At 42.4% G+C, this 23,573-nt stretch overlaps 1 pseudogene; it reads right to left on the reverse strand.

Annotated features, from left to right (window-relative positions):
- Positions 1-22,378: 22,378 nt before the first annotated feature.
- LOC135054427 (5S ribosomal RNA) lies at positions 22,379-22,497 on the reverse strand (annotated as a pseudogene).
- Between the last annotated feature and the right edge of the window lie 1,076 nt (positions 22,498-23,573).

Genomic DNA, 23,573 nt, shown 5'->3' on the forward strand with positions numbered 1-23,573 from the left:
GAATTGTATTGTGTGTGGGGCATAAATAGACAAGCCGATCACATCCAGCTCACTCTTCAACGGTTCTCATTGCTGATAATCGGGAGCTGGATGTCCAGAGGCGCATGCGATCGTTCCCCTTTGTGCGTAAGTTCTCTCCGCAATCATATTGTATTTCTTGTTATTGTGGGCCATATCTCTCTCTCTCTCTCTTCTCTTTCTCTCTCGTTTCTCTTATATAGTTATTGTACTGATATTGTATTTCACGTGTAGTTTTCTGGTTAGGTAGTCTATGTTATATTGTAGTGTATGACTTGTACTGTATTATTCTTTTTGCAAGTATAACATATTCATAAGGCGTTAGACCCTAAGCCCGGTAGTTGTGTGTTCATTATAGTGTTAAGTATTCTCAGAGCGTCGGTGACGCTCGAACAGCTTTTAAGTTAATAAGGTTACACTGTGTTGCATCTACACCCTATCTCTACACTAAGGTTTTACAGCATATTACATTGTTTATGGTTGAGATATAAAGGTTTAACATTGTGAGCGTCTGCGCCGCTGGTGATCTCCTCGTGGTCCCGAGCGTCCGCTACGCTATAGCGAACCATTACGTTAGTCAGCAGCCAATAGCGTGCCTGCCTGTGATCTCTTGGCCGTGAGCGAACGTGACGCTTGAGCGTCTCGACCACGGCTAAGCGATTGTTATGCAACGTGCGTACCCTTACGGTACTCCATACGTCAATAGCGTACAGTGTTCTTAGGCCTCTTAAAGGGTTTTAAATAAGATAAATATTTAGCTTTGTCAATTGGCGGCTCGTCCTGTCCTTCACATATCTCTGCTAGGTAATTTCAGCAGACATTATCCATCAGCAAAGGGCGGGAGATCATATTCTTCGCAGTGCTGATGGGATAAGCGTCTGCTTCGCTTAGTAAAGGGTGCTGAGGGAATCCGGAACCGGAGGTAAGAACAACACGCTAGTGTCTTTTAAAACTGTTTATTTCTGTCTTGCGTACGCACGCACATATCTGCATTTCTTTTTCATTCGTGTATTTTCATATATCACTCTCCTGTTTGCCATTTTATAATTGATAAACGTGCTAAGAGAGATTTGTCGCTATTTCATAGTTAAAGTGTAAAAGTAATGCATTAAGGGATAAAGTGTAAAGCACACACGCAGCTCTACCTAAAGGTACAAGGAGAGATTGGTGTGAGGTTCAGTAGAGGATCGAGGATCATCTACATTGATAAACGTGTACATTGTGTTACGGTGGACATTGGTTTTGTGTACACGTGTCTCTAACAAAGGGCTGAGACTCGCGTACGCAAAGGCCGACGCACGCAGCGTAAATTACGCAACGGAGCGTCTGGGTACGCCCACGTAACTCAAGTCACACGATAGTGTTGATTTTCAACAGGCGATAAATAGCGCAACAGGCGATAAATAGCGCAACAGGCGATAAATAGCGCAAAACGCGATAAATAGCGCAAATCTATTTTAATATCCGAAATTTAAATTAACAGATCCTTCTCCAAATTCACAACACATCTGGGTTAAAGAAAATTTCTGCGCAGAAATAGAAATAGAAACAAAAGTGTACATGTGGTGAGTGAGTGTTTGCAACTATATAAGTTTTTACAATTTTGGGGATTGAACCACAGAAATCATCGAGTTCTCGTGAAGTACAGACGTGTAAGTGACATACATGGTGGCTAGGGAGGCATCCCTTGTTAAACATATAAAGAGCATTAGAGTGTAGCAGACCAGGAGGTCATACTGTAACAGACCAGGAGGTCAGACCAGGAGGTCGCATAACAGACCAGGAGGTCCAGGTACAGCAGACAAGGAAGTCCGCTATAGAGTCAAGTAGCCCAACACCAAGAAGGGTTGGAGCGGAACCCATATAGGCCATAAAGCTCAGGCTGAAGGAATTCGCAGCTGCTGAATGTCGATTCCACTGGTCGCTCCGTACATAAGATTAGTTGCTTATGTACTGAACGATTGTACCGCACGTAATTGTGTGCATTAGTTAGTCTGACCAGTACCATTTGTGTACGAACCCGGTCATAAACACTATTTGTACATTCTGACGTGATTTGTGTAATTTTTTATTTTTAAAAGGGAAGTTCGCTGGTCACTCAGGAATTATCCAACAACCCCACAGTTACTGGAAAGGGTTAATGCTCTGCGGATCACACCCACATGTTCCAGTAAACAAAGGTTCATAGGGGCCCTAGGTCGAGTACGCCAGCGCTAAAGCAGTGTGTGGGCGTATTGGTCGGCGTGGGCGAGTAAGTGGGGTACTCGGTAAACCACCACCGTCAACCTATCTTTGAATATTTTGGTTTTTTGTAAGGGTTCGCTGAAGACCCTGATATAAAGGTCAGAGGTAGAGCAAGCAACACCTGCAAATTATGGGGGCCAGTTGTTCAGGAAGGGGGCGATCAACCTCGGTTCGGGTTGATTTAGTGAACCGACCAATCGGGTCGGCAAGGTACGTAATGTGTGAAAAATACGGCTCACACACAGAAGTTTTATGTGATGAATGGGAGAGAATGACGGTACATGACGGGGAGAAATTCCCAAGAGTAGGCAGCTTCAGCCCAGAAGTGTTGCAAAATCTAAGGAGAAGGATATGTCTCATTAAATCAACAAAGAGACGAATCCAACATTATGATTATTTGCAGCTATGGCAACAGGAGGGTGAAATACAGAGAGGATTGGCTCAGGCGGCGGGATCTAATCCTATCAGGAAACTGGTAGCCACGGCCCCGCCGCCACCATACATATCAGGAGAGAAATTGGTTGCGGAGAATGACGCATCAGGGGGTAACAAACAGGCACTTAGCAACTGTTTAAATGTTAAGGATAATGTTAATAAGTTAACCAATGCAAGTATTAACCCGTGCAAGTTGTACCCTGTTTTGAACTTTCCCCAGAAATGTGTGATCAAGAGGACGAATCGGCAACAATATCGGCGCTCTCTCTAGCAGCCACTATATCAGAAACAACTGTAGGCACGGCCCAACCCATAAGATTAGTAACAAAGCCCCTAGCGGAGGGACAGGTGAGGTCGTATCAACGGGTAAGTACGGCACCATACACTATGCTGAAACCATTTCACCACAGACTGTAGAATCTACACAGAATGATGTTGTTAAACTTGCTCCCGTGAGGGTAATAGCAGTTCCAAATTGGAAAACGGACACTACAGGAGTCACTCCTATCAGGAACATTGCCATGTACAGCCCGTTTTCCCGAATGGAATTAAGAACCATAGTGTCTGAATTCCCTGATCCTAGAAAAGACTTAGTTGCTAGCCAGAAATACATCAGAGACCTAGGGAACACTTTAGAGCCCAATAACAAAGACTGGCAGGTATTGCTGAGGGCATGTTTACCCTCCAATGTCGACGCAGCTCAATTTTTAGCTGACTGTGGACTGGATCAGGATGTACCTCTTACAGATGTGTACAACAAAGACAATGTAAAAAGAATAAATTTACAGTTAAAGGAGTATTTCCCAGCTGTAGCCAAATGGAATAGAATTTTTTCCATTAAACAAAAAGAGTCAGAAACAGCTGCTGATTATTTTCACCGGGCACTATTAGAAATGGCAAAATACACTGGCATAGAGGACATTAGGACCAATGCAAATCATCAAGAAGTAGCAGTATCTGTGCTAATGGATGGTTTAAAAGAAGCATTAAAGACCAGGGTACAGACCACGCAACCATGTTGGCGAGGTCTGTCGGTGGCTACTTTGAGAGAGGCTGCTATTGATCACAACCGGAATATCACCAGACACAGGGAGTCACAAGGTGATAAGTTAATGGCCGTAAGTATACAAGCCCTGACCACAAAGCAGCCTTTGTATAGATCACCAAACCCTGTGGGTAAGTCAAATGTGGTAACATGTTATTTTTGTAATAAACAGGGACACATAGCACGAGACTGTAGAGCGAAAAATTCACAAAGATCATACCAACCCCCTAGACAACGACATGACACACGAGATTGGGATCAGGGTCCACAGAGACGGAGTTATGAGCCACATACAGGGGAAACAAAAATATATCCCCCAAAAGGAGACTGGCAAACTTCTGGCAGTTCCCATTTAACCCCTTCACAAGTAGTTGCTGCCAGCGGGATCCAGGGAGGTCACCATACCCAATAGGGGTGTGGCCATACCTGTAATCTGCAGCCAGTAAAATTGATTGCAAATCTTGGAAGTAAACCCGAAATTGCAATAAATGTAGCTGGTAAATCACTAAACTTTCTTGTAGATACGGGGGCGGCCAAATCAGTGATAAATTCGACAGTGGGCATGAGAACCACTGGTAAGACAATTCCAGCCATAGGAGTAACAGGAGTAGTCCAGCACTACCCTGTTAGCAAACCAGCCGAGATTACAATAGGGCCTTTACATACCAAGCATTCCTTTTTGCTGGCTGCATCGGCACCGACTAATCTCCTGGGAAGAGACTTATTGTGTAAAATGGGGTGCGTCATTTATTGTACTCCTGAAGGTGTATTCTTGGACATACCTGAGAATCACGCTCAGGAAGTGCGAGACATGTTAGACTCCCCATCAAAATTAATGTCACATACCATTATGACAAATAGGACTCCATCCCAAGTAGAAGAAATGACATCCCAGATACCAGAGTCACTTTGGACTAAAGATGGACAGGACACTGGATTAATGGCAAACGTAGCTCCAGTAGTTGTGCAAGTAAAAGATGATAGGATAGCTCCAAAAATCCCACAATACCCTCTGAAGCCAGAGGTGGAGTTAGGAGTGTATCCCGTAATAGAGCGCTTGCTACAACAGGGCATTCTGGTAAGAACGTCCAGCACTGCCAATAGTCCCATCTTCCCTGTGAAAAAGAGTGGGGGGAGGGGTTACCGGCTAGTGCAGGATCTAAGGGGGATTAACAAAATAGTTGAGAGTCAGTTCCCCGTAGTGCCAAATCCAGCTGTCATCCTTATGCAAATCCCTCCCACTGCGAAATTTTTCACTGTTATTGACCTCTGCTCCGCTTTCTTTTCGGTACCTCTGCACCCTGACAGCCAATATTTGTTTGCATTTACATACAGAGGAGTCCAATACACATGTACTCGATTACCACAAGGTTTCATAGACAGTCCAAGTATATTTTCCCAGGCTTTGCATGATTGTTTACAGTCTTTCCAACCAGAGAGTGGATCAGTATTAAAACAGTACGTGGATGATCTACTACTGTGTTCTGATTCAGTGGAAGCATCCCTGAAGGATACGAAACAGCTCCTGTTTCATCTTTCAGACACAGGACACAAGGTTTCCAAAGACAAGTTACAATTATGCCAAACTAAGGTAAAATATTTGGGACACTGTCTAACACAAGGACTGAGACACCTGACCGCTGATAGAATTCAAGCAATTAGAGACATGACTCTGCCACAAACCCAGCAACAGATCAGAACATTTTTAGGAATGTGTGGGTATTGCCGTAACTGGATCCCAGGGTTTTCCATTCTGGCGTTACCTTTGCAGGAGATGGTCTCCTCAAACAAACCTGATCGGATTTCGCATACAGACGAGTCCGAGATGGCATTTGAGAGACTTAAACAGTGCCTAACGCAGGCACCAGCATTAGGTATGCCAGACTATGGGAAACCCTTTGAGCTGTACGGAACAGAAAGTGCTGGTTGCGCGGCAGGCGTCTTAACCCAAAAGCACGGTGATGCCAGCAGGCCAGTAGCATACTACAGCGCTCAGCTAGATACGGTAGCGCGATCCCTCCCCACATGCTTGCGAAGCGTTGCTGCGATAGCATTGCTAGTAACGAAAAGCGAAGATATAGTGCTAGGTCACAACCTCACAGTTCATACACCACATGCAGTGTCAGCCTTGCTAAATTCTGCCCAAACCAGGCACGTCTCATCAGCGCGGTTTACAAGATGGGAATTGGCACTAATGGCCCCCGTAAACATCACCATAAGGAGATGCAGTGCATTAAATCCTGCAACATATCTCCCAGGTGTGCCTGGACAGGCACAAAGGGTGGAGGATGAGAGTGGTGGGGAAGGAGAATTTAATACAAAGGAGGACACACATGATTGTATGGAATATTTGACCCAAAATTTTACCGCAAGGCCTGACATCAGTGTCAACCCACTGGAAGATGTAGATCTAACTTTCTACACGGACGGTAGTTGTCACAGACAGTCAGACTCGGGAGACTTGTGTACTGGATACGCAGTCGTAGATGACCAAGGCACCATAGAAGCGGAACCGCTAGGCCCACCTCACTCAGCCCAGGTTGCTGAACTGGTTGCCCTAACCAGAGCATGTGAATTGGCTAAGGGCAAATCAGCCAATATCTACACCGACTCTAGATACGCATTCGGGGTAGTCCATGATTTCGGAGCCCTATGGCGCCTCAGAAATTTCATGACGGCAGCTGGTACACCGGTAGCGCATGCAGCTCACATCAAAAGGCTTCTAACAGCGATACAGGAACCCGACAGAGTGGCTGTTATCAAGTGTAAAGCACACACATATAGCCAGGACCCAGTATCACTTGGTAACAGCCGAGCAGACGAAGCAGCTCTAAGTTAGCAGCTGGTACCCCCAGACAGACAGACACCACACAACTGATGGTATTTAATACCATCAACACACAGAAGCTGTGTGAGATGCAAAATTTGTGTTCCACACAGGAAAAGGCAGTCTGGAAGGCAAAGGGATATGGCCAGGAGTCCTCAGGACTCTGGACGGATGGACAAGGTAAACCGGTGGCCCCCAGAGCATATCTTCCATGTTTAGCTGAGGCAGCTCACGGGCTGACTCATCTGGGCAAGGAAGGAATGTGCAAGTTGGTAAGAGCATATTGGTGCGCCCCAGGATTTTCATCTCATGCAAGTAAGAGAGCAATGTCATGCCTTACATGCTTGAGAAAGAATATCGGAAAGGCAATACCAACAGAACATCTCATATCCCACCTACAGGCGGTCCTTTTCAGGTAATACAGATTGACTTTATCCAATTACCCCCTTGTCGAAATTTGAAATATGTACTTGTTTGTATAGATGTGTTCTCAAATTGGGTCGAAGCATTTCCTGCGGCCACAAATACCGCTATGTTTACTGCTAAGAAAATTGTGCAGGAATTTGTATGTAGATATGGTATCCCTAGAATAATTGAAAGTGATAGGGGTACCCATTTTACAGGTGATGTCTTTCAAGGAATGTGTAAGTTGATGGGAATTGATAGCAAGCTGCACACTCCATACCGTCCACAAGCGAGTGCGTAGGTGGAAAGAGTGAACAGCACTATTAAAAATAAACTGAGCAAAGTTATGGCAGAGACAGGATTGACATGGCCAGAAGCTTTACCCATTGTACTATACAGCATCAGAACCACTCCCAGGTCCCCTCTTAATCTGTCTCCCTTTGAAATCTTGTTTGGTCGACAACCGCATGTTATGATTAACCCTCAGGATGATTTGAAGTGTAACAATGAAGTGACTGTAAAATACTTGATTAACATGAGTAAACAGTTAAGGAATCAAAATGATAATTTGAAGTTGGTGATTCCTGATTTACCAGATAGTAATTGTCATGACATTGAACCTGGGGATTATGTAATGATACAGAATTTTCTACGCTCAGGTTGCCTTATTGACAGATGGGAAGGACCATACCAAGTCTTATTGACTAGCACTACAGCATTGAAGGTTGCCGAGAGAGAGACTTGGGTTCATTCGTCCCACTGTAAGAAGGTTGCTGATCCAGAGAGGTCCCGTGATAAGGAACAGACGGTAGAGGAAGTTGTATCACTGGAGTGTCTGTTCCAGGAGGACTGAGGCGGCACCTGAGCATTGAAAAATCACAAGATCAAAAGCAGTTGTCGATCCCCCGTTTCCCTTTTATTGTTTTTCTCCACTTCCCATCCCCTCTCCCTCAAATTATTTTTTCCCCCTTCTCATTCTTCTTCGTTTCCTCCTAAGATGGACTTGCCTCAAGAGACTGTGATCCGGATTTTCCTGTTGACCATGATGTTGACCAGAGCAGTCTGTTCCGGCGAGAGTACCATGGAGGTCGAGAGAGGTTCTGGAATGGGTTCTGATGACAGAGATGGAGGCGTAGTTTCCCAAGAACAACATAATCAACAAGCAAAGGCGAGTATCAGAAAACGATCCGATAGCATTGACCATAGAAGGAATTGTGAAGGATTGTTAGCTGAAGAAAACTGTATCTGTAGGCTCTGTGACAATGTGGTTGAGGATGGGTGCATCAAGAAATGCCAATCCAGTTTTAATATCCACATGGACCGGCATCCATTGAGTGACTATCACTCCTTAGTGGGTAGTGTGTTAAATCAGACAGATTGTTGGGTATGCTCTCAAGTACCTCAAGGCCATAGTAAATCAGGCTTAGTACCATTTCCTTTAACGATAGGGGAGGTACTTGAGCTAAGTGGTGGGAGGCCGGTGGACAGGAGGTTTAATATCTCCAGTCCTCCTAGTTTGAAGCTCCACCAATATCATGTGGACAGATCCCTAATATGTTTTAACATTTCCAATCCCCGAAAGCCGGGAAATTGGGAAGTGTCATGGAGTAACCAAACCATGACCTTTTCATATAGAGCAGATAGAATGCCGACAGATACAGAGCTTATACGCCACATAGCCAGTAGAGGAAAATCTTTCCGATATAGGTATACCCTAGGAAGTAGGATTACGAGAGTTGGAGAGGTATCACCAGGATACTGTGCACATATCGTACAAGCTGATACGTGTACTAGACAGATGGGAGAATTAGGGTTAGGAGATTTTACATGGAAAATGTGTAATATGGTTATGTCCTACTCCGTCCCATATGTTCTCAACGATGATGCATATTTCATATGCAGGAGGAAGGCGTATAAGTGGCTTGCCCCAAACTCTGAAGGATTGTGTTATATTGGAAAAGTACTGCCTGAAGTAATGACTGTATCACATGCCAAAATGAAAGATATACACCGTGTTGCCCAAGCTCCTTATACTCATACCCACTACGAGCACGTAGTTAAACGGCACCTGATAGAAAGAACAGAGCATCCGGCCTCTGACATGATCCATGAATCCACCGGGATTCAGTTTCTAATCGCGTTAGATATCACTCGCACCGCCAGAGGAGTGCTGAACTATAAATACATATCTGCGCTCGCAAATTTGTTAGACAATATCACAGAAATGTATGATGACACGTTTAGGTATACTGGAAGAGAACTTCAAGCTTATAAAACAGAACTGGTTCAGCATAGAATGGTTCTCAATTATCTCACAGCAGTAACAGGTGGATATTGTGTCACACTGGCAACGCAGTACCGCGTGAAATGCTGCACATATATAACGAATAGTACCGAGGACCCGGTCGAGGTCATAGACCAAAAGATGGACGATATTCTCCAATTGAAGTGGGAATTTCGCAGGAGACACAATCTCACCCTTGCTGCTGTGAGTAATGAGCTGACTAGTTGGGTGTCATGGTTGAACCCGCGAAATTGGTTCTCTGGTTTAGGAGAATGGGCTCAAGGAGTCATAATGGATGTAGGGAAGTTTCTCCTATGTATCTTAGGTGTTATCATAACGATTGGCTTGATATTTAGATGCGGTCAGGCTTTAACGAAGTGTAAACGAAGTACCAGGGTGATGAGTTTAAGGAGTGAGGAAATTGTAATTCCAATGGATTTGATTTATGACCCAACTGTAGAAACAATGATGTGATGAAAATGCGATTTCTACGGTCCGTTTCTTTCACCTGTTTTTTCTGTTTTTTCCAAGGTAAAAAGACCCACTTTTGACGAGGAATTTGATGATCCTGTATACAGACAACTGATGGATTAAAGAAGAAGTTTTGACAACCTTATACACAGATATTTGATGAACTATGCCGTAGACCCCCAGTTTCCCTAGAAATTTTAAAATTACGCTAGCCCAACACTTTTGTAAGTCTATGGACATTGACAAAGCTTTTTGCCCACACGCCTTTTGGCAAAAGCACAAAGAAGACTGCATTCAACAGACACCAAACAAGACTTCAACCGACAAATGTTCATTAACCTGACATAGAATACCACTGCATTTACCGTAATTATGTCTTTTCTTCATCTCTACAACCTTCAGGTAATTACACACATAGTCGATAGGGAATACAGGCACAGATATCAGCAATCACATATTCCCCCATTCATGTATCATCAACTAAAATGTGCTCCCCATTTTGTTACAACCACAGCCGAAAAGAGCTCGGTAAAGTTTGACAGCCCATCCACAGACCCGTACCACGGGATAAGAAGGAATTCAAATGTATACTTCGCAATACCTCGAAGCTTGATTTAAAACACGTACGGCACGATGATACATGACCCCCAAACACGGATTCATACACACATGCTTCTGCTATCTCACTAGGTCATACCCTTTTTCCTACCTTCTCCTCTCCTCCCCTACCCAACCATGGAAATGTATTTACACTTGACATATATTTTTCTCTTTTTGAAATGTTTTAGGAAGTGGCAGTTATTGTTGACTGCCAAAGGGTGGACTGTCAAAGTCAGAAAAATATCACGATGCACACTGCCATATTTGCACCTCATATGTGTCCCTGCTGCGCATGCGTGCGCTCTCCCGTGCGTGCGCATACTCGCTGTTGCGGACACCCGCAGGCGCACGGTATGCGCATTTACGGTAGAGATTGTATGCGTCTAGCGGGCGACTCGTTCGTTACATATTTTCACCATATAATGTATTTTGTAGATTATGGTCCCTTTGATAGAATCTGAAAGTTTGGTTAATGTAGAATGTTCATGGACAGAGAAATCCCTCTTTGTTTGATACGAAGGGTCAGACAGGAGTAATACAGTGGTGTTTAGTATCCATCGGAAGAGTATTTAATTAGCAATATTCCGGTGTTGGTTTGAAGCGAATTAATCGCTCGTGCGAATAGTTATGGACATAAGAGGTTTATGTCCATTTACTATTATTTGCACTTACTTATCCATGCGGCGGGAAACCTAGTTTCCCACCCACCTGAGCAGTTGGAAATTGTCACAGCCCACCTGTATGAATCAACCTATGACCTTTTGTTATAATGCGAGGAGGAATTCCTGTGTCCAATGAACAATGAGATTGTAGGGACCATTGAATTGTATTGTGTGTGGGGCATAAATAGACAAGCCGATCACATCCAGCTCACTCTTCAACGGTTCTCATTGCTGATAATCGGGAGCTGGATGTCCAGAGGCGCATGCGATCGTTCCCCTTTGTGCGTAAGTTCTCTCCGCAATCATATTGTATTTCTTGTTATTGTGGGCCATCTCTCTCTCTCTCTCTCTCTCTCTCTCTCTCTCTTCTCTTTCTCTCTCGTTTCTCTTATATAGTTATTGTACTGATATTGTATTTCACGTGTAGTTTTCTGGCTAGGTAGTCTATGTTATATTGTAGTGTATGACTTGTACTGTATTATTCTTTTTGCAAGTATAACATATTCATAAGGCGTTAGACCCTAAGCCCGGTAGTTGTGTGTTCATTATAGTGTTAAGTATTCTCAGAGCGTCGGTGACGCTCGAACAGCTTTTAAGTTAATAAGGTTACACTGTGTTGCATCTACACCCTATCTCTACACTAAGGTTTTACAGCATATTACATTGTTTATGGTTGAGATATAAAGGTTTAACATTGTGAGCGTCTGCGCCGCTGGTGATCTCCTCGTGGTCCCGAGCGTCCGCTACGCTATAGCGAACCATTACGTTAGTCAGCAGCCAATAGCGTGCCTGCCTGTGATCTCTTGGCCGTGAGCGAACGTGACGCTTGAGCGTCTCGCCCACGGCTAAGCGATTGTTACGCAACGTGCGTACCCTTACGGTACTCCATACGTCAATAGCGTACAGTGTTCTTAGGCCTCTTAAAGGGTTTTAAATAAGATAAATATTTAGCTTTGTCACTCCCCAGATTTCTCACCATCTGTATTGGGCCATGTCACTGAATGCCTTTCTGCTGTTTCATCTTGGATGTCATCTCGGCACCTTAAACTTAATATTTTCAAAACAGAGTTAATTATATTAGCATCGGCCAGCAGTAGTTACCAACCTGATATCTCCATCACTGTTGAGAATTCAACAATCAGTCCTACCACACAAACTCGCTGCTTAGGTGTCATCTTTGACTCCTGACATTCAATCTGTCTCATAATTATGTTACTGTTATGAACCACAAGCAGTGGTTCATTCCTGTTTGCTTTCTGTTCATGAATTTTATGTTATATTTCTGTTTGCATGCCAGGATTTCTCTTGTACTTGTTTAGAAGACTCTTGTTGGCTGCCGGTGTAGAGTCTGTGTAACTGCAGCCTGTTTTCTGTGTGTTAAGCCTCACCTGTTAGATATTTGGTCATTATGTGGTGAGTCTGTGTACTGCAGTCTGACTCTTGTCTGTGTAACCTACCCCACCAGTATTTTGGGCATTACCTTGTGCCTGGCTTCCAGCCATTCTGATTGGGGCATGCTTCCCTTATTACACAGCTAGCCCTGCAGTCCAGTGCTGGTGATAGAAGTTTGTTATGATACCTGTATGTTCCTGTGAGAACCTGTCAGCTTCCTGTGGAGTTTGTATCCTGTGTCTGGAGTGTTCCTGCTTGCAGCCAGTCCATTCCTGTGTCCTGTATCACGGTTTATGGAGCCTAGTCCTGGGAATCTGTTCCAGCCTTCCGGTCCAGTGATCCTGAATCTTCAGCCTTGGGGTCCTGTTCCTTCTGCATACACCCTTCGTGGTGTCGTGAGTAGCGGCTTTGCCGCACTATTTGGCTGAAGCCGTATTTTCTTTATTTGTTTGGTTGTGTCATTTTTGCGGAGGGTTCCGCATCGCTGCCCTCGCCTTATTATGACGGGTTTGTATTTGGCGGTTAGGCTGTGTTACTTTGGTTACGGTTTTCTTGGTGGCCGCGCCACACATAAATTAGTTATAGTTTTCAGTAGTTTCCCCTTTCTCTTTTGTATCTGTGTTAGTTTTCCCCTTGTTCTCTCTCTGTCTCGGTTAACGCCTTGTCACCTACTAAGACCTGGGGGCATCAGAGTCGGGCAGACATAATCCACCCATCAAACACGGCTGCCATGGGCCCAAGAAACCATAGTCTCGCAGGCATTGACAGACCACTTGGGAGAGACAACAGAGTCAAGTTTTCCGTTAGGTATTGCTGCGTACCTCAGTTCTGTCGCAGCTTCACGCATCTGTACCCGGAACTCTTCTGTTGCCACCCAATCTCCAGGGTTCCGGGTACGTAGAACATAACAGTTACATGTATCTAAGAAACATATCCAAAATACGACCATACCTTACACAAGTGACTGAAAAAACTGTAATCCATGCTCTCATTATCTCCCGCATAGATTAATGCAATAATCTTCTTACTGGTCTTACCAAAAAAGACTCTCACCGCTACAATCCATTCTAAATTAAGCTGCTAGGTTAATCTTCATTGCTAGACATTCATCGGCTGCAGATCCACTCCAATGTCAGTCCCTCCATTGGTTACCTGTGTTCTACGGTATTCAATATAAAATACTTTTGCTCACATACAAGGCCATTAACCAAACTACACCTATGTGCATCTCTTTGCTTATCTCAAAATATATCCCAACCCGACCTCTTCGCTCTTCACAAGATCTAAGTCTCTCATCCACACTCGTTATTTGTTCCCATTCACAATTGCAGGACTTTCTTTGGGCTGCACCCACTCTGTGAAATGCCCTACCACGCACAATCAGACTCTCCCCTAGTCTCCAAACCTTCAAACGTTCCTAAAAGCTAACCTCTTTAGGCTAGCTTATCACATTCAAGAACCGCTCACTCAACCTTCATAAACTTTACTATACAGTGGCATCCCCACTGTACAGTCCACACATATTTTTCCACATATTTTCTCTTTTTTTCACTTTCCCATCCTTCTGACCCCAGGCCATCATCACTATGTGACTATCATACAGCCCACCAAGAACCTTTGCAATTATGCAAAAGTTAGCACCTAGCCCTTTGTATCAATGGGCCTAATTCAGACCTGATCGCTAGGCTGCGTTTTCGTACAGCGGGCGATCTTGTCATGTTTGCGTATTCGCAGGCGTGTCGTACAGGTACAAAGTGGATCGCCGCTCAACGATCGGTTTGTGCAAAGGATCCATTCGCACGTGCGTTCGCAAGGAGATTGGCAGGAAGAAGGCGTTTGTGGGTGGCAACTGACCGTTTTCTGGGAGTGTTTGGAAAAATGCAGGCGTGTCCAAGCGTTTGCAGGGAGGGTTCCTGACGTCAGTTCCGGTCTTGGACCGGCTGAAGTGATCACAGCGGCTGAGTAAGTCCTGGGCTACTCAGAGACTGCACAAAATCTGTTTTTACATCTCTGCTGCACATGCATTCGCACACTTGCAAAGCGAAAATACACTCCCTTATGGGCGGCGACTATATGAACGCAGAACTACAAAAAAAACCTAGCGAGCGAACAGGTCTGAATTAGCACCAATGCCTATTTCCCTATAGATTGTAAGCTTGCGAGATGGGCCTTTCTTACCTCTATGACTGTTTATTATTACCCAGTTTTGTTTTATCATTGTTGTTTTCAATTGTAAAGCGCTACGGAATATGCTGTGCTATATAAGAAACTTTTAATAAATAATCATTTTGCTAAATTTTTTAAAATGTGATTGTGTGACGACATAAAGGCACAGTTTGGTAATTGACGAATATTTGCCTGATTACGCATCCACATGCCAAAAAAAGTTTTTTTTTTTGGGTGTCTATATAAAATGTTTATTTTATTTGACTGTATTTTCCACAATAAAATGATCCTATATGATATCGTAGTATACTCTACACTGATAAATGTCTATATGACTTAAATTATTACTATGGAATATTAGTTTTATAAATACAAGTATATTAAGGGTGGGATGTACTAAAGGAAAAATGCATTTGCTGGCATTACCCTATAGAAGCCTATGAGCTCTTCCCGCATTCTTCTTGCCGCATTATTCATGAGAACGATCCATACATATGCAATTAGTATCAATGTGATGTTTGTCAGAATGTACATCCTGCCCTAATAGAGGTATACAATAAAAAATAATCTTTGTAATAGTCTTTATTATTAGGAATAATATACACCCAGCTCAGTTATTATGAATATTACAAGTCCGCTCTGATTTCTCAGATCTGTTTATTTCTCCTCCTTTGCATTCTAAAGGTAGACATGGTAATCTTGGCTATTTCTTTTTATTTAATATTTGATGCTAAATCCATTATTGATATTCAAGCTATAATCCACTCCAGAGGCACTCAAAGAGGAGAGCAACAGAGTAGTGCAAATCATGAAACACAAACTGCTTTTTAAAATACCTACACGTGGGAAAATTGAAGAAGCTTAAAGATGATCCAAGTGGATATTGCTTTAAGTCCTAGTGGTTATCGGTGTTCCATACAAGATGTCTATTCAACTTCCCCAACAATGGGGGTGATTCCGAGTTGTTCGCTATTTTTTTCATTTGCACAACATATTCGCAATATTGCGAACACGTTGCACAATAGCGAATAACCGCCCCCAACGTATTTTTGCTATTTCGTACGCAGTAGTACACAAAGTAGGCGTATGCCAAATGACATCGCACTAATGCGAACCCATCGCATTACCACAAACCTCATCGTAAAAATCCTAACTTCTTGTAGATTTACACATTCCTCTTAAAATTGCACACGCTTTTGCTAAAAACCGCACAGCAATATTTTGCTTTTTTTTAAAGTTAAATTGCAGCTTTCATTTCAAACTCCACAAGCCTTCCTCAATTACGATTACAATTAGTGTAATGAATGATAATGGTCATGACCAATTAAGTCTTCAAAGAATACCTGAAGAACACTTTGTAGGCATAATTGGCCATCAGCATTTAAATTTATAAAAGAAAAATATAGATGTGGTAAATGTGCCTGGTCTAATGCTAATTTGTTTATTTTTGTGTAGAGGTGTAGTTTGTGAATAAATGTGTTTACATGTTTTTTTAAAACAATAACCTCCTAACTCTCATTATTATTATTATTATTTTTTTTTTTTAAGTTAGATGTGTGAAATGTTTAAGGTAACCAATTTCTGCTAGCCAATCTGCTGTTCCTTTATTGCATAAATAAACACAACACCCGCTTAACTTGAATTTTATTTTTATTTTTGTAACTTTTATTTTGGGGGGGGGGGGATTTACTTTTTCAACATAATTTTTTTTTTTTAGAAAATATTTATTAACAAAATTTTTGGAGCTGGTCCACATTAGCCAGCAAGGCTTCCAGGTTATTTCGCATGGTGGCCAGAATGCCCGCAAAAATTGTGGGATCTCCAACTGCAACATCTGAAATTAAGAGGCAAAATAAACATTACTAACTTACTCACATTACCTATTATACAAGCAAGGCACAAAGCACACTTTAATGAAGGCATGTCCAAACTGCGGCCCTCCAGCTGTTGTGAAACTACATATACCAGCATGCCTTGACTCAGTTTTGCTGTCAGAGAATGCTAAAGCTGTGTCAGGGCATGCTGGGATGTGTAGTTTCTCAACAGCTGGAGGGCCGCAGTTTGGACAGGCTGATTTAATGGCAAAGTGACTACATCATGGATGTTCTAATGAGAAAACAGTAGCAGAACAACACACAGCCTGCTCAGCAATGTTTGTTATTGTTAATTATTTTTTTTAACAAAGTGTACCACACCATGGGGTACATTTACTAATATGGGAGTTCTATTTAAGATGGGACGTTGCCCATAGCAACCAATCAAATTCCACATATTATCTTGTAGAAGGTGCAAAATAAATGAAAAGTATAATCTGATTGGTTGCTATGGGCAACATCCCATCTTAAATAGAAGTACAAGCTTAGTAAATGTAACACCATGCTGGGATTCATTCACATCTGGAGTGAAGCAGACTTATATTTTTTGGGGTTGGCCCTGCATCATCACACTGCATATCAACATCTTCAGAAGGACAACATATCCTAGCATGCCCACACTCCCTGAAAGCCTGCCTTACTACATAAGGTCAAACAGGATTTAAAAATTTTTATAATACATTTTTGGAGTGTAACTTGCACAACACAAATCACTGTTTCCTTAGCCGGCCTAACAAAGTGAAGCATGCGAGTTCAATGTGCAAATATTGGAATACCCAGGCACAAGTGTAAAAGTCAAACAACATACTAAACTCCACTCAGGTCTAACTGTTTTGCTGATAATGTCGCACATATAAACCCTGTTGTCCAGGCAACCCTGTAAACATAATGAGTGTCGACCTAGAGTGTGCAGCCTCTACATTGCAGACATAGACACTGTACATCTAATGATCCTCACACAAATGTAAATGCAACATCCATACCATGATGAAGAAGACAAACATTTTACCTTGGCACAAGACTGGCCCCAGTAAAACACTGCATTTATTAGAATGTGAAGTTAAATTAGGTAACAAATTAAATGTCAATGTGTGTCAACTTACTCTCCTCTGCCAATTGATCACCTCCCTGAAGTGGCTTCGGGGCTTCTGCTGCCCATTCTGAAGGTGGGGAAGGAGGCTGGATGGGGGAAGGAGGCTGGATGGGGGAGGAGGCTGGATGGCGGAAGGAGGCTGGATGGGGGAAGGAGTCTGGATTGGGGAAAGAGGATGGAAGCGGGAGCTGGTTACAGAGGGTGGGTCAGATTGAGAGGGGGAGGGTGGCGGAGAGGTGGGTTGGGCCACAGAGAGGTGCGGAGAGGTGGGTTGGGCCACAGAGGGGGAGGGGGCAGAGAGGGGATTGGGAAAGAGAGGGGGAGAGGGGCGGAGAGGGGGATTGGGCCACAGAAGGGGAGTGGGGCGGAGAAGGGGATTGGGAAAGAGAGGGGGAGTGGGCCGGAGAAGGGGATTGGGAAACAGAGGGGGAGTGGGGTGGAGAAGGGGATTGGGAAAGAGAGGGGGAGGGGGGCGGAGAGGGGGATTGGGCCACAGAAGGGGAGGGGGCGGAGAAAGGGATTGGTCTGGCCTAGAAATTGGAGGCCTTCCACCCGCTGCTTGCCGTTGTGCTTGCCCTAGAATGACATATGTAATAATTAGGTTGTGGCTAAAAAAAAAACATCAGCATTTAAAAATTACATTGTTTTGTCCCATTTAAAGACAGAGCAAGTTATTGTGTTCAGCCGACAGCCTGTGTAGCAACTCAGTACAACAACATTAACTTTTTCCCAAGCACTTTGCTACACAGTCAGTACTGCAAGCCATAACCACACACAATGTGGAAACTTGTCATGTTTGTTCTGCAATAGTGTAATTACACAGTCTGCTAATTTTCTCACTATATAACTTCTTTGTGAAAATGTGCAGTCTTTACATTTAAAGTTTCTGCTACTAATCTCAGTGTAATAAACATATTTAATGTAATGTGTTAAACTTACTGCGTCTACGTCGAATGCGAATTTGTTGGTGCAGTTCCGCCAACAGCTCTGGCGTGCGACGGCGGAGGTCACTCCACCGCCTTTCCAGCTGGATTATTGTGCACCGTGTCCGGGTGCGTGTCCGCAGTATGCGGCGGACCTCCGCGTAGGCCTCGCGCTTAACCCTATTGGGTATAAAGGGCCTTGCGCGGCCTACGCATCAGTCCATAACCGCTATCAACACAGGTCCCGGCGTGTAAAGGCAGCTGCGCGCATGGTGCCAATGGCGTTTTCCATACATTGGCATATATTTATAGTGTGTGGTGGCATTTGATTGGTTGTAATTGTATGGTGTCATCTGTATTAAACTTTATTGATATGTGTACATTAATGTGCAGGACAGTATGTACAGTTCGCATCTGCGGAGATTCGCACCCGCGGACACACACACACACTCACACACACACACACAATTATTATTTTACATTTGTATTCAAAAGTCATGCTTCTAAATTAATAGCATTGTAGGTTTTTAGGATAAAAGCAAAAACAAACAAACATGACAATGTTTAGGTATATGTCTATAGATAGTTTTATAGATACATGCACACACATATACCATTAATATATGGCCGCTATTCATAAACATATAAGTCTACATATATATATATATATATATATATATAGAGAGAGAGAGAGAGAGAGAGAGAGAGGGGGGGGAGAGAGACAGAGAGAGAGAGAGCTCAAAAAATTTAAAACATTTAAAAAAAAACAACTAAGTGTTACAATCTGTGTACTCACCACATTTTGCAGGAACAATCAGCTACACAAAGTCACAAAGTGTACGTGTTTTAGGATCAGATGTTGTGTCATTTTTATTGTAAACACATGCACAAGCCAAACATAAAGAAAAATAAAAAAAAAATATGGTTGGTTAATAACACAATTACCTCAAATTAAAAACTAAAAAAAAAGTAATCCCATTGTCTACAACAATCTTACACAACAAACATGATAAGGAGAACATTACAGATTAATTCTGTACTGAAACAATAATAAATACTCACAAAACACAAGCAACATACTCTGAAATTTACCAAGCTACCTAAATGCCATCAGTCCAAAAAACTAAACACGTACAGACAGTTTTGGGAGACAAAACAAAATAAAATTTAAAAAAAATACCTGAAATAATCCCGCACAATTCGAACCCTTACAGCATTCTCCCAGCAGTACACACTCCCCCACGGAATGTCCGGCCAACCCCTGGCTCCTCATCCGGCAATTCCTCTGTGTGGGGATGCTCTACATGACTCCTTACAGCGATGTTATGTAGGATAGCGCACAGGACCACAATTTTACTTACCATCTCCGGCGAATACATGATGTCGCCACCAGTGCGGTGGAGCACACGAAAATGCCCTTTAAGAACACCAATCGTGCGCTCCACCAGCTGTCTAGTGGCAGTAAGCGCGGAGTTAAATGCCGACTGTGGTCCTGGCCTGGGTTTACTGTAAGGAGTCATGGGCCAGGGGGTGCAAGGATATCCACGGTCTCCTGTTTGATAATATGAGAAGAGAAAAAGGATAAAAGCAACATTAAAGAATGTAATTCCCACAATATGACTGTTCCAATAATTAAAATTAAAAAACTCACCCACTAGCCACATGTCTTGGCCTTCCATCGTTCTTAATCTTTGCCATATCCCTGATTGTCTAATGACATGGGCATCATGGGAGTTCCCAGAGAACTTAGCATTCAGGGACAGGATCTGGAGGGATGGGCCACAAACAACCATTACATTCAGAGAATAAAACAGTTTCCTGTTTCTAAAGATTTCTTCATTATGTCTTGGCGCAACAATGGCAACATGTGTCCCATCCACAACCCCAATAACGTGTGGGAAGCGACTACCCCCTTCCTGAAATTGCCGCTTCACCACAGCCAGGGCACCAGCATCCAAAGGCATTGATATAAATTGCGTTACTCGGGTTAGGAATGCTTGGCTGACACGCAGCAGGACCTTACTGAACTGGCCCGGCGACATGTCAACCAGATCACCAACTACATGCTGGTACGAACCAGTGGCCAAAAAATGTAACACAGCAAGGAATTGTGTCAATGCTGGTATTGCTGTAGGATACCTAATGGATTGTTCTAGATCACTCTCTATTATGAAGAGAGTGTCTAGGATTAGATGAGGTGGCAGTCTGTATCTGCGCAACACAACATCATCAGGCATCCCAAAAAGGAGGACACAGGTATGGAAAATTGGTGGCCTTGCACGCCTTGGAGGATGAGGAGCCGGTTGGGGTTGGACGGCTTGCGCCGGTTGGGGTGGGAGTGCTTCCGTAGGTTGGGGTGGGAGGGCTTCCGCTGCCACATGTATGGACATCACTAACTTCAAATGAAGGTAAGAATCATTAAAACACACAATCAATTAACAACACACATTGACAAAAAAAAAGTGTATGGGTGTTTACTTACTGCAGGAGCGTACTCCATATCTTCATGATGAAAATATGGAACAATAAACCCAACAAAAAACCATTAAGCCACAGTTAGCTACGTAGCTACAACATAGGTTACCATCACAAATAACAATTTAATAAAATAAAAAAAACATACCCATATAATTACTGCAACAAGATATGAATTAACTACTAAGTATGAATTTTGTTTACAAAAAATAATAAAATAAAAAAAAAATGTAATAGGCCACTTACCTGCTCAGAAAATAAATGGAAACTTTGGTTCAAAAATGCAACAAAAACAGGCCTACTTCGGCAATAGAAATATATAATCTCAAAATCAAACAATACAGCCACCTACAAGAGAGAGAAAAGGCCAATAAGAAAAGAAACACACACACTGTCAGCACTCCCACACCATGCCACCCAGGAACAGGCAACTTACCTGCTCAGAAAATAAATGGAAACTTTGGTTCAAAAATGCAACAAAAACAGGCCTACTTCGGCAATAGAAATATATAATCTCAAAATCAAACAATATGGCCACCTACAAGAGAGAGAAAAGGCCAATAAGAAAAGAAACACACACACTGTCAGCACTAGAACGGGCACACTGCAAATTACATGTAATATAACTATTAGATACTACATGTAAACAAAGATAATAAAATAAACAGTAAACACCATACAAAATGAACAAATTATAAACCACTACAAAGGAGCACTGCACACCCATACATACTTTGTTTTGTAATATACTAACTAATTTTTGAATAAAAAAACAGTTGTGTTAAATACGCCATCCGCAAAACAACAGTAAGAAATGTGCGAGCTAACAAACGCACATTTTTATGCTATATACTGCAATAAAAACTCACTCTGAAATGTGCTATGCACCACGTCCACCTTGCTTCTGTCTTGCTTCAGTATTTTAGTGTATAGGGGGTATACCGCACAGGATGATGTTAAAGTACAGATTTGATATTGTAATTACCAAGATACAGTAATAAAGTAGGAAAAGGCAATATTTTCCAATCAATTTTTATATTTGGTGGTGCACCCTGAGTCAGTAATGAAACGTCTGGCAAAGAAGGAGAAAAGAAGACTCTTTTGTGGGTGCACTCTTAAATTGTATTAAAGTATTGAAGATAAGATAGTGAATAAAATAATAAAATTTTTATTAGTGTCAAAAGATAAAACTTAAAGTAGTTGGATACATAATTGAAAAAAGAAACACAAAAAATAAAGTAGATAATGCCAATATATATTGGATAATAATTGCAAGCTGTCTAGGCTAGATCAAAATTCAAATATACAGTAAATCCACAAATTTGACTCCAAGGTCTGCCTGCGAGAGAGGAATTTAAATTGATTAAACCTGCTATTGTCTTGAAGGAGAGGAAAAAAGGAGAATTAGATACAAAAGATGAATCTGCTGTCAGCGTTAGACATAGAGCATGAACGTCCGAAAATGTTCTACTACACCGAGTATTCCCCAAGAGTCTCCTACTTGAGTACTGACTCAGCGCAACACTGATTAGCTTCCAAGATCGGATGGGTTCGGGCGTTTCCAGTGTGGTATGATAGTAGAAAATGTACCCAATAATCTTATGCTCTAGAATCACTGATGAGAGTTCACGAATATTCTTGGGTGATAAGAGATAATCGACAGTATAGGGTCCTAGGAGGAAAGCTTAAAGGGGGATCTGCTGCCACTGTTAGACAGGGGGAACCCTGAATCAATGGTGAGAGTCCCGAAAGATTGTCAAGATAAGAAAAGAACAGGGACAAGTGGGCTAAGAGGTTATGTACAAAGGAGCGTTCAATTGTAAAGGTCTTTACGTGTGAATTGATATCTGTGTGCAATATGATATATCAGATGTAGATATCAAATAATAATGAAGATATCGGATGTAGATACCAAATAATCATAAATAGAAGATTTCATACGCTTCCAATAGTACAGGTCTTTTGCATATGAATAAACATCTATGCACAATATGTTTTGTCAGATGTAGATATCAAATGGTAATCTACAAGAGGGATATAATAATAAATCGGAGGGGGATTACAGATTTAAAAAAAATAGCAGTAACAATTCTCCTCTCCTGATGAGAAACTACGGCTGTAGGGGAAGCTGAAAATTCACCCCCACTGCATAAGCAGGAAAAGAAAAGCAACACTGTGGCCAGAAAAAATATACTGGTCAGAGAATACGTATATATGCACACGCACCGTTGAACAAGTATTAAATGACAACAGTGACAATTATCCTCTCCCAATGAGAAGCTGCGGCCACAAAGTAGTAACACTCTGGTTAGAATAACTGTAATTATTATGTGATTTTTATTGTGACATTTTATTGTGCCATTTTTTATGTGATATTCAGCGCAACAAATATTAAAAACTGTACTTCACTATATCCAACTCCATTTTGTTTTTGCGTGGATACGAATTGAACGATTGAAAAATTGGAGGATTAGTGACAAAGGAAATTCATTTAACAGTAGTGCCAGATAAGTTTACCCTTTTTTTCTGTGTGTAGAATAACTGTAATAACCGAGTATTGGAATACTGTTGACAAACAATAATAATAATTATAATGGGTATAAGTGATGCAAGCACCCTTCTAGCAGTCACAGACTGCAGCCCTAATAGGCAAATCAGT

The sequence above is a fragment of the Pseudophryne corroboree genome, chromosome 2 (assembly GCF_028390025.1).
Source record: "Pseudophryne corroboree isolate aPseCor3 chromosome 2, aPseCor3.hap2, whole genome shotgun sequence".
Classification (NCBI taxonomy): domain Eukaryota; kingdom Metazoa; phylum Chordata; class Amphibia; order Anura; family Myobatrachidae; genus Pseudophryne; species Pseudophryne corroboree.